A 13,032-nucleotide genomic window follows, 5' to 3' on the forward strand; every position below is an offset into this window, starting at 1 on the left:
ACCCCCCTCGCACAACCACACTCCCCCTCGCACAACCACACTCCCCCTCGCACAACCACCCCCTCCACACCGTGATCTATTAAAACACAAACGTGTAGTAAGAAAGAGGCATGTAGAATGTTTACACACTGCATTAATAATAATATTTTGATCCAGCGATTGTATGTAGTTTTTTCATCGACCCGAGTGTTAATCGGCACTTCCAATATTGACCCTAAGTTCAGGGAACAGATTGCATCAAGAGCCGTGAAATGTGGGCCGACAAATCTGCAGTTAGGTTAAGGCCGCCCGTTCCTGCAATAGATCCTTTTCTGCTTAATTAAAAAAATTGCTGTTCTTTTCAGAGGGTGACGTCAGTGCACTGCGCTCTCCCTGCCCCATATTCAGTGGAGCACTGGTCTCTGTAGCTGCCTTTATACTGAGGTTAGACCCCCAATCGTGGTGTCGGCTACTTATGCGTGGGCTCGGCATTGGCAGCTGTAACCCAAAAGTAAACTAGGCGGCTGAGGCGAAACCCTGGAACTCCCTCCCACTCATCATGGCAGGAACATTATCACCACACGGAGAAAGCCCACTCTCACCACCTCATGGGCAACTAGGGATGTACAATAAATGTGGCCTTGCCAGCGATGCCCACATCCCGAAAACAAATTTTTAAAAATTCGCTAAGGCCGGCCACCTGGAAGGTCCAATAAAAACCACTACCAAACCCAGGCCAGTTCTTTTCCGGGCTGTAGCCGGCTGTGCTCGAGCTCTGTGTTGGGGGCTGTCACTCTCACAGAGATTAGCATGACAGAAGAGCAGCTTGTAATGCTGATGGTTCTCTGTGTAATGCATATACCCAATTGCTTGACATCAGGGGACCGGTTCCTTTGAAAGAAAGAACTCGCATTTATATAGCGCCTTTCAGGATCTCAGGACGTCCCAAAGCACTTTACAGCCAATTAAGTTTTTTGAAGTGTAGTCACTGTTGCAATGTAGGAAATGCAACAGCCAATTTGTGCACAACAAGGTCCCACAAACAGCAATGAAATAAATGACCAGATAATCTGTTTTAGGTGTTGGTTGAGTGATAAACATTGAACAGGGCACAGGGAGATCACCCCTGCTCGTCTTCAAATAGTGCCATGGGATCTTTTGCATCCATCTGAGAGGTTAGACGGGGCCTTAGTTTAACGTCTCATCCAAAAGACAATGCAGCATTCATTACTACACTGGAGGGTCAACCTACTAAACTCTTAGGAGTGGGGTTTGAACCCACAACCTAGCGTTACTACTGAGCCACAGCTGATATTGTTTGCTCTGTAGGAGCAGGTGATGTTTAAAATGTATTTGCACATTAGTAAATGAACTCTAGAGGCCCCTATGATAGCAGTAAGCACATTGTAGCAATTACACTCCAGGGTCTCCTCATATATGGTTTGTTATACCTAAAATGAATGTTCAAGAGTCTGAAGTAAAAGCAGCCATTACATTACCACACCAACTTGAGTGTCTATTGGACATAACAGTGTTAACTTAGGTTAACAGATTCTTTGCACCTAAGGTTCCCTTCCGCTGTGGCTGTGAGGAAGCAATGCCAAAGCCCCCCCCCACCGCCACCTCGCTCTGCCATTTTTCCTATTTGAAATCCCCTGCCTGACTCCTGCAGGTTGGTTGGACCTTTGGAGGAGTTGGTTCAAAGGACAGATCCAGAGAGCCACGACAGTGGGTACCGATCACTGGTCAAACAAGGTAGATCGGGCCGTTTACACTGGGGAGTGTGGTCGACTGCACAAAGCTCGCACTCCAGCAGCCAGGAGCACCCATGGTGATACGAAAGCAAGAACGCAGCAACGGGGTGAAAGGCAGGCATCTGCCTTCGGGTCCAGTCGTTTTACCAATAGACAGGGAGACAGTCCCCTGTGTTTGCACTCTGTTAAACAGTCAGGTCTCCACAATACAAACAGGGCCCAGCTTTGCAGAGATGTGCCCCCGACCGAGCATGTCAAAGGGGAAGAGCAGAGAGAGCAGTTGATGTCCTGATACTGCAGCAATTGTTTATGTGAGTGTATTAAAACTTCCATGGTGACATGGTTATGTAACACCTTTCATCCCGAGTGAAGCTGGCTGCCTGATCCTGGTAACAGAAAAGGCTGGAAACACTCAGCAAGCCAAGCAGCATCCTTGGAGAAACAAAAGTCAAGTCAGTCGAAGTTTCAGGCCTGAAGACCCTTCCTCAGCACTGGAACTTTGCTGGATCCTGGTTCCTGTCGTGTTCTGCATGTCATGGGAGTGTCATTGTGTCAGGCTGTAATACATGGACAGGAAGGACCTATTTCCCTTAGCAGAGAGGTCAATAACCAGGGGCCATAGATTTAATGTGATTGGTGGAAGGTTTAGAGGGGAGCTGAGGAAAAATTTTTTCACCCAGATAGTGGTGGGGGTCTGGAACTCACTGCCTGAAAGGGTGGTAGAGGCAGAAACCCACAACTCATTTAAAAAGAACTTGGATGTGCACCTGAAGTGCCGTAACCTACAGGGATACAGACCAAGTGCTGGAAAGTGGGATTAGGCTGGGTGGCTCATTTTCGGCCGGTACAGATCCAATGGGCCGAATGGCCTCCTTCTGTGCTGTAAGTTTTCTATGATTCTCTGATTCTACTTCTGCTGAGCACCTTGATTAGCTTTTCAAGAATGAGCCCAACTTTGCCTCAGGTAAAAGGGAGCAACATTCATTCACACCCTTTCCTGTACGATTCAGAAAAACAGCACCAGTCACCTCTGCCAGTGCCATGTCAGAAGGCTGGGACTTGGCCAGTTTTAACTGAGTGAAACACGGGCTCTGACTGAGCTGTAAACCCCCTGCTTGCAGCCGGGTTTGGATTTCTCTTTTGAATTAACATCAGTATCTTCTTTTTTTAAAGGCAGATTTCTATATTCTTCAACAAACTCGAAAATGCACCTGATGGCTCCCAAGTTCCAAAGGCTCGGATCTGGTGTTGAGTACATTTTAGGGAAGGTGAGTGGTAGTTTGGGGGTGGGAGAGGGCAGTCAGCAAGGGGGTCTGGGTGAACAGGGTCCAGAAGTTTGAACTGAAGTGGAGCCCCCTGAAAAACTCGAAGAAAAATGAAAAGCTTGCGGTAGAAACAAACTGTTTCTCTGCCGTTTAAACTTAACTGCGCAAGGGTACTCTATAAAGTTTATCTGAAGTCAACAAGTGCTAAAGTTACCTGATCGGTGTTGGTAAAAGCTGCAGTTTCCAGGCTCCCTAAGCACAATGATCGAGTTGCAACCACTTGTAGGAAGGATCTGACGCGCTCACACACTGGCACACACTGACACACTTACACACACACACTCAGTTCCGAGGCTGACCGACCAGAGATCAAGGCTGAATCACGCATTGGATATCTCTGTTTGTTTGGGATAGTCTCACACACACTCTGCTCTTCAGGGAGGTCTCCCCTGGGGCCTATTGGCATCTGAGAGAAGGCGTGGCCTCGCAACCAACAATTTGACGTTTAATATTTTGAGGGCCGCCCCTTAAAGCCACAGTTCTCTTAAATCTCTCAGGTTGCATTTTGCGATCAGATCAGAATTGAAATTCAGTTTCCAATTTCTAATCGAATGAAGTGTTGAACCAGTTTAATTGCTAAGTGTTTAAATCTCCCCAGGCACTGTGGCGGCTTAAGGGCTGATTCAGACCTTGTCTGGAGTACTGTGTTCAGTTTTCGGGTGCCTCAGGATGGATATATTAGCCTTGGAGGGAATGCAGTGCAGATTCACCAGAATGATACTGGGACTTCAAGGGTTAAATCATAAGGCCAGGTTGCATTTAATTGTATTCCCTTGAGTTTAGAAGGTTAAGGTGTGATCTAATAGAGGTCTTTGAAATGATAAAGGGATTCAATAGGGTAGATACAGAGATACAGACTCAGGGGGAACTCATGTCTAACTGGACTGACTGGTTGTGAAGGTTTTCAGCTCACGCTGGAGTGTTACAGTGATCATGCACAAGTTTCATCTCTCGGTGAGGACGTCTAGGGGTCTTCTTTTCTCAAGCAGACTTTCGGAAATGTAAAACACTTTGCACTGTTGGCTTCTTACTGAGTAACTTTACAGATTATAGAACTAATCGAGCTCACAGAGGATGTTATAGAGAGGGTTAATGTGTATAATCAGCAGAGTAAACAGAGTGAAATGTGTAATCTGGGTAAATTTAAATAGGAGTCTCTGTTTACTTAAGGCATAGTTACCCACCTGTTGCTATGATGATTTCAAGGATGCCAATGTGATGATGGTCCTATACTGTCAACACTGACACCACCCATAGCAGAACAAGGTTAAAGCATTCCACTGGTTCTGTAGTAAGTGGCCTGTCCCTCCTTTAATTATCTCTCCGCCTTAACTGGAAGCCCTGATTCATGTTGGGATATGGGTGCTGCTTGCTTCACTCTGGTGCCTCCCTCAATTGGCCATTGTTCCTGTGTGTGTCGAGGCAGTGAGAAGGGAAATTAAACTCTTTCCACCCGCCGGCCCCCCCGCTGCAAACCCGGCAGTTCAAATGGAGCGGGTGAAATACCCACTCCCCGTTCCTGTGCCGCTCTGATTTTAAAATGCTTGATTTTCCAGGCGTTTGAGGCGCCCCCCTGAGTCAGGCAGGAGCCTCATACATTGATGTGGATCAGGGTCCTATTACGTTAATAAGCCAGTTTTAACCCGGAGGAGAGCGGGTTGTCCCTGCAGCTACAACCAAGTCTGATGACCGAAGAGGCCTTTCCAGGTAAGTTTAAAATTTTCCTTTGTGGGGCCAGGAGTGCTCACTTTAGGCCCCAGAAGGAAGCTGTAGGTCTCCTTTGCCCCGAACTCCTGCCCCCACTTCCGTCCCTCCTTCGTGAACCGCTAACTGCCCGGACCCCTGTCCCTGCATTTAGCTTGGGCCTGGAGGGTGGCCCGAATTTCCGTCATTTCCCAGCAACCTCCCACCCATTTTGAGCGGGAAGTTGCCCAGCAGCATGTTAATGAGGCTCGGTGGTTAAAATCAGCTGGGCCTCCTGCTACTGTTCCTGGACGGGATGGCTGCTCGCTAGGCCGCTTTCCTGCTTGGGAGTTAAAATTCCCACCTGAGTGTTGGCAAGTTTTTTGGCCTTGGGAGCCTGATTCTCTCCACAGCTTACCTTCGCATGGGCACTTTCTAATAAAGGGTGAATGGATAGCAATCAGAAATGGGAACCTTGGCTGATTCCCCCCGCCCCCGATCCTTGCCTAGTGACCAATTGTAATTCCAGACTCGACCATTCCCATGCTCTCCTGGCCGGCCTCCGATCTTCCGCCCTCGGTAAACTTGTGCTCATCCAAAACTGTGCAGCTTGTATCCTAACTCGCACTAAATCCCGTTCACCCATCATTCCTGTGCTTGCCGACCTACATTGGCTCCCGGTCAGGCAACGCCTCGATTTTAAAATTCTCATCCTTCTGTTCAAATCCCTCCATGGCCTTGACCACCATCTCTGTAACCTCGACCAACCCTTCAACGAGAACTCTGTGTTCCTCCGATTCTGACCTCTTGTGCATCCCTGAATTCCTTCGCCCCACCATTGGTGTCCGTGCCTTCAGCTGTCTAGACCCCAAGGTCTGGAATTCCCTCCCTAAACCTCTCTGCCTCTCCATCTCTCTCTCCTCCTTTAAGGTCCTCCTTAAATCCTACCTCTTTGACCAAGCTTTTGATTACCTGTCCTAATGTCTCCTTCTTTGGCTCGGTGTCAATTTTATTTCTGATTACACTCTTGTGAAGCACCTTGGGACGGTTTACAGTGTTAAAGGTCCTATATAAATACAAGTTGTTTTTGTTGTAGTGCCCATCCGCTGAGATTATCTAACCCGGAACAAACTAAAGTTCAGATTTGAGACCTCCCTAAGAGTGTATGGCTCAGTAACACACGATGTGGTATATTTATGCCAATGAGCTATTGGGAGCCAGTTTTTAACTCCATTGATTCAGTGAGAAAAATAAACTCTGCACCCCCCTGTTCAGCAATGGATCCCGTCTTACTCCTCAATCCTGCTGGTAATCTTCGAGGAAGTGAGTGAGCTGGCGAATGAAGGATATAACGTACTTCAACTTTCAAAAGTCACTTGGTGAAGTTCCTCATGTGAGACTTTTAAACAATCTTAAACAATAGACGAAAGGTAAATTGCTGAAGTGAATTAAAAATTGACAAGGTAATAGAGACGGCAGGTGATGATAACTGGATGAGGCTGTGTGGGGGGCAGTGAGAATTCTGCAAGAGTCTGTTTTGGGCACTTTTCCATTTACCTTATTGATATATTATATTCAGGACAGTATTTCTTGTAATATTATAAAATCTTCTGATTACCTCAAACTGTGCGGCCTAGTGATGATGGTATTTATTGGGGTCAGGACCAATTAGGTAGGTTGGGCTAAGGAATGGATGATGGGTTTTAATGTAGATCTTTACATCAGAACAGAAAATATGGACCATGACACCAGAAGGAAAGGTGTCCATTTGTGAGGGTGGGAATGCCTTGGGTGTGATCACTGAAAGTTTCCAGTCGACATGAAGCTGTTATCAGTGTTGGGATACACATCAAAGGCACCTGATTATCAATCAAACCAAATTATTTTAGCTTTAACTCATTACTGAGGCCACATTGGAATAACGTGTGTGATTTTCGACACCGTTCCTTCCTAAAGGACATTGGCATGTCGTAGAAAGTTCAGGGATTAGTAGCAAGGATGATTCTGGGACTCACTCACGAAATCAACGTATCTTCCATTGAGAAATGACATTTGAAAGAGGGCACCATTCAAGTTTTGAAATGCTGAGATCCATAGATAGTGTAAAGGCAAGCAGAAAACAGGACATATGACAACATAACCAGCAGGCCTCAACTGAGATAATGTGACAAATGTAGCATATTTATCCATGATGTATTATGTTATTGGCGTCTTTCTTTCTTGTCACAGTGCATACAGGGTTAAAAACCACATTCACTTATAGAAAATGTCCCAGCCTACTTGGTACACACTAGCCCCAGAAAAGATGATGGGCTCTATTTTAGCACCTGCTATCGGGTGCGTTCCTGGCGGGGGGGTCACTGAAAATCAGGGATTCCCGGGGCGGGTCGGGAGCCCGGCTCCAACCCGCCCACTTCCGGGTTCCCCACAGACGCACTGACATGCGCGCGCAGCCCCCGCTGGTGGGACTCCCGCAGGCAATTAAAGCCAGTGGGGTGCCACTTGAGAGTATTTACCGAGGTATTTCAGGTCATTAACAGTCCTGATTAAGGGAATATGTCAGGACGGGTGTGGGATTTTAGAAACAACTGGGACTGTTTCCCATACTGGGGGAAAACACTCCCAGTTGAAATGGACGTGTTGCAGCCATCAGCCTGTGGCAGCTGCAAAGGTCCATTTGACAGGTTGGGGGGGAGACCCTCACTCATTGCAGGAGACCACTCTGTCACTTGGGACAAAGTTTGGCCTCCACCATCCTCCTCCTGACAATCAAATTCACCAACTTGCACACTTACCCCGGGGTCCAGAGACATGTACCTACCATGCAGACCCCCTCAGATGTACATCTTCCAGATGGGGGCCGCTGTAGCTGCAGTCATGACCTCCTTCGGAGGGCGAACAGCATCACCAGCCTCGCTGGCCAAGCCGTCCACCTCTGACACGTGGAGCTCCACAACACAGTGCTGTGACACATCCACCTGCACAGCAGGAGGGAGGGCAACTGCAGAGAGAGATGCGTCGCAGGGAGCACCAGCCTCGCCACAGGGTCCACAGACCGAGGCTCAGCTTCCTGGACCTCTCTGAGCAGCAGTGCACACGGAGGCTCAGAGTCACTCGACATGTAGTCGTGGACATCTGCAGCCTCTTTCATGCTGCGCTGCTCCCGGCTGGCCCGAGCACCATCTTCTTACCTGTCGCTGTCAAAGACACCACTGCCCTCAACAACTTCTCCTCCGCATCCTTCCAGGGTGCCACCGGGGACATCGCCGACGTCTCTCAGTCGTCTGCACAAAAGAGCCCTGCAAATACACCTACAGCCACTTTGCAGTGACACAATGGGTGGCATCAGGTGTGGGTCTTCATTATGATCCTCAGGAAAGGGCATTATTGCACAAACCAGACAAGATTCGCAAAGATGTGGCAGTAGTGGTGCCAATATAAAATGTGATGTGAGTTGATCAGAAATTAAATATAAGTAAAAACCATGACAAACCCTCAAACACCCTTATGCATCCCCTTCATGCTCACAACACATTTGCCTTACGCTTCCTACTGCACATATGTGATGCATGCCCTATGGCTGCAGCACAGGTAGTGGCAGGTTGAGTGAGGTTGACTGTGAAAGAGATGCACGAGAGGGTGAGTATGAGATAGAGCCATGAGATTGTATGAGGATTGGGTTGAGTGGTAGTGGCGGGATGAGTACTGGCGAGGTGAGTAAGTGCAGGTAAGATGAGGATGAGGTTTGAGTGGGTGTGAGGGGTGATGTGACAGAGTAGTGTTGGCAGTGCAGAAGGAGATGTGGGGTGGGGGCGGTGATGTGGCAGATGGAGTGTAGGGGAATGAGTAAGTGTACTCACTTTGGCTGACCTACTTAGATCATTGCAGCGCCTCCTGCACTGTATGCAGGTGGGCGATATGTTGGTGGTGCAGGTGACCTCCTCTGCCACCTCGAGCCAGGCCTTCCTGGTGGCAGAGGCAGGCCGCTTCCTCCCGCCCGCCGGGGGGAAGATCTCTGTCCTCCTCCTCCTCCTCACCCCATCTAATGATACCTGGAGTGAGGCATCATTAAACTGGGAGCAGCCTTCCACCTGGGCTGCTCCGTGCTGTATTTTTTCCTATTTGTTGCAGCATCTGTCAGTGGAGGACTGCCCCTTTAAATAGAGCTCCTCCAGCTGACAGACCTTACTGCGCATGCGCAGCCCGCCCGACGCGCAGATCAGCAGTGGGGAACCCGGAGGAGCAGATAAGTGGATCCTATTAGGCCGCGATCACGCGCGGGGCAGACTGATTTCGCCGGGCGCGCTGCCCACACGCCCAATAGCCTCCCCCGCCGCGATCCCGCAGCCCTGGCAATATCGAGCCCGATATGTCTGTTACAGGTATCAGGCAGGCACACGTCAATTTCCTTAAATTGTAACCATGTTTACATGCTTGCTGTTGCTAATAGGCAATAATTGGATTGTTCCAGCAGCTTTAGGTGGGCGCTGTTCTTGGATAAGAGAATATCTCACAGTGTGTATTTTCTGTTTAATTTGTCCCCAGGAGGGGCCTGGCCATTCAATTCAAGTGAAAATGTCCTGTGGGTCCTTCTGAGTATATGTTTAATTGGCAGTTCTTTGGGTTTAAGAGATACATTTTTAATTTTCCTTATTCTGGCCAATCTTCAATGCATTTTGGAAGTACATCTTGGGCTGACTTGCTTCTGAAGGAAGGAAGGTAAGAAAGAAAGAAAGAGAGAAAAAAAATAATTAATTTAATTTGCATAACGTCCCACAAACAGCAATGTGTTAATGACCAGATAATCTATTTTAGTGATGTTGGTTGAGGGATAAATATTGGCCAGGACACCGGGAACAGGAGTAGTTCTGAGGAAATTCCTGGCCAAAGAGTAAAGGCCAACCTTCTGTGAAGGAAATACACGTCAACCAGGTAAGACTCAACGAGAATCTTAGTGACAATTTTGGCGTTGATTCTGCAAACTACCCAAATCTCAAGGACAGCTTCACAATAACTATAAATGTGTGCTGCTCGAGAGCTTCTGCATTGCAGCAGGTGGGCAGTGAAAGGGTTAAAAAGATTGCTGTTAGGGTATTGGAAACTGTACCTGGTACACCCTGAATTGCTGGCTGACCTTCGACCATGGGAGATACGGGTGCTTGCAGTTCTGAGTAACAAGTGAGCTTGCAACCTCACCAAACTCTGCTTTCTCCCAGGTCTAGATTTCCATAGTTATTTTTTTTTAAAATTCATTCTCTGGATGTGAGCGTCTCTGGCTGGCATTTATCACCCATCCCTAGTCAACCTGAAAAGTTGGTGGTGGGCCTCCTTCTTGAACTGCTGCTATCTTGTTATTCTTTGTAGCGGTTTTGATATAACTGAGTGGCTTGCTAGGCCACTTCAGAGGGAAGTTAAGAGTCAAACAAGTTGGTGTTGGATTGGAATCACATATAGGCCCGACCGGGTAAAGACGGCAGGTTTCCTTCCCTAAAGGACAACAGTGAACACAAACACATGCACACACACACACACACACACACCTACACACACATACCGACATACACCGACACACACACACACACACACACACTCTTATACATATGCACATACACAGATATCCCCACAGACACAGGCACACACACCTCTATAAATACACAGCAGGTCTGTCATCATCTGAAAAAAAAACAGGTTTTGCAGCTCTTAGTAAATCACCTGCTTAATGTGTTAAATATTGACCAAGTTTGTGGTTGCACTAGAGGGCAAAAGTCCATCCTGTATAGTCTTGAATTAACTCGATAAACTCCAAAGGAAATTTATCTGTGCTAACTTCATCAAAACCTTTCTCAAAGATGTGGCAGGCCTCTGTTATTTATTGCCTCATTGCATTCCAAGAAGTACTGAAATATTACCAGAATTCTTTTGTTCGTTTGTAAAGCTCAAATATTATCAGTTACAAAAAAAGTCCCACAGGAATTTTAGCACAGATTTCCCTCGGAATTTCATGATTCAGAAGTCTGCAAAGAGACTTCAGGCTGAGTCCATCCTGTACAATAGGAAGAAGAAACCACTCTCATATTGAGTTGATACTTCAATTCCAGATGTAATGTGAATTAAAGTGATGTTAATTATATTTTCTTCTCAGCCCATTCTGAACATTTTCTCTCACGCGCATTCTGTCTCCTGTCTGGTTTGTGTGAATGTTTGGTGTAACTCTCCTCTGATATGAGTTTCCCTCCTTTTTTTGCTGCTGTAGCAGCACATTGGTTTATACTTGCCGTTTCCCTACAACAGCAGGGCTGAGGTCACTAATTCGTGGTGTGGGGGTTCATGGGGCCACTAACCCGCTCCCCAACATTGTGCAGCAGAACCTTTGTGTTGCCCTCAGTTCTGATCCTTTGTATTGGAATTTGAAGTGAAAGGTTGGAAGAGCTCAAACTTTTATAGCGTGTGGCAGTGGCGGAGACGGGTTTGACCGACTTGGGGGCGAGGGGTCGAATTTGAGATTTGGCCTGCTCGGCAGGAAGGGGACTGAGCTGGGAACTGGCGAATGCCGACTTACCCAGTCTGAAGGCCGAGCCGGGAATGGCACAGACTCGCAGGCCAAAGCTGGAGGCAGAGGACGGGTGACCGGGTTCCTGGGAGCAAAATAGAGGCTGTCCTCCAATGCCGCATGGGCTGACCTTAAAATGTTTAATGGGGGGGGGGGGGGAATGGGACCTTATGACTCCTTCATGACTCCCCCCTCTCTTTACTGGCTCAATCACTAGTGTGTGGTTCTGTTGAGGAATTAAAGTAAGGGAGGTCAGTGAGCTCCCAACTCATACAGCCCAGAAAGGTCTACCAAAGTTACTCTCTATGTCATTGGTCTCCCCCAAGAATATTCTATGTTTCTGTATTATGGCTGCCTTATTTAAGTTTGAACTTTTCTTTAGAGTAGTAGCGATAGGAAGCAGGGATCAAGTACTAAGGGTTGCCTCATAACTGATGGCCAGTTGTCGAATGGGCCCTTACCAGCAGCTGGAGGGACAACACCTTCTGAAAGCACATAAGGGAGCATTGAATTTTTTTAAAAGGCCATTCGGCCCATCAAGCCCACTCCTTCCACCGACCATGTACAATCTACCCTATCGTGGGCTCTGCCCGACCCATCTGATCTCCTGAGGGGCAGGTTCAGCGTATATACTGCCTCGTATCCATAGCTAGCCTTCCACAGACAACAGTCCCAGGCCCCAGCAGCTCAGGAACCACACTGCAGTATTTGATCACCGTAGTCTACACCTATCGTTATAGCCGGCATTTCCATCCCCAAACCAGTCCCCTTTTCAAGGAGTTGATTGAACAACATCAACTGCTTTTACTGGGAGTCTGTTCCACATATGAGCTACCCGGGGAGGGGACTTCCTTTCATCTTTAGTCTCATTTAAGGCCTGCTAGTTGTGTTTGTGTATCATGTGCTCACATCCTGTTAAGGAGCCGTCTGTAAGGTGTCTCTGGGTGAGTCATTTCCTCGGAAGCTGGGCAGCGGTGATCAGGCTGCTTGTCATGTTTCCGAAGCTCCTCTCCGCTCTTATAAATCCCGGCAAGCCAATATGGTCATCGCGTATAATTCTCATCTTAGTAACGATTGGGTCTGAGGTGCAACTGCAGGAGACCAAAGACAAGGGTTTGGGAAGAAGCTAACAAATGGGCAGAACTAGAAGCAACAGCACCTCTAGTAGTGCCAGGCAGAGAGATGGCTGTATGTTGCTTACACAGAAGACTAGTATCGTACTTAGATATAGGGGCTGTGAACTGATTAAAACAGGACGTGACAGTTAGATACAAGGGTGGTGGCCTGCTCAAACAGGGGACTCAATATCACAGTTACATTCAAGGATCCCAGTCCAGTTAACCACGTGACCCAAAAACACAACTAGTTAAGGCGTGTGTAAGATATTAAACCAGAACACCTAATAACACAGTTAGATTCAAGGGCTGTGGGCTACTGTACCAGTAACAAGAGTTAAAAATCCAGAGGCTGCTTAAGTGTTAATATGGTGAGATTCAGCAGTCGACAAGAGAGCGAGAGCACCTGTGTGAGTGAGTGAGGGCAGTACTGACTGAACTGACTACAATCCAGTCTGCCACAGTGCTCCTATGTCCAAACAGTATGTTTCAAGACTTACTATATTCAAATGGTGACCCAATTATCGATGGTTTCTAGAAGTAAAGGGAATTAGGGGTTATGGGGAGCGGGCAGGAAATTGGACATGAAGCTGAGTTCGGATCGGTCAATGCCCTGTGGGTGGCGG

General features: G+C 47.6%; 1 protein-coding gene across 1 annotated transcript in view; it reads right to left on the minus strand.

Moving 5' to 3' along the window:
• The window catches only part of LOC137333254 (endonuclease/exonuclease/phosphatase family domain-containing protein 1-like), a 37,646-nt gene extending 34,236 nt beyond the window's left edge, over positions 1-3,410 (minus strand). Inside the window, exon 1 of the mRNA XM_067997415.1 lies at positions 3,213-3,410. The gene's annotated coding sequence lies outside the window, so the exon portion shown is untranslated. The remainder of the gene's footprint in view (positions 1-3,212) is intronic.
• Between the last annotated feature and the right edge of the window lie 9,622 nt (positions 3,411-13,032).

The sequence above is a fragment of the Heptranchias perlo genome, chromosome 16, assembly GCF_035084215.1.
Source record: "Heptranchias perlo isolate sHepPer1 chromosome 16, sHepPer1.hap1, whole genome shotgun sequence".
In the NCBI taxonomy this organism is placed as follows: domain Eukaryota; kingdom Metazoa; phylum Chordata; class Chondrichthyes; order Hexanchiformes; family Hexanchidae; genus Heptranchias; species Heptranchias perlo.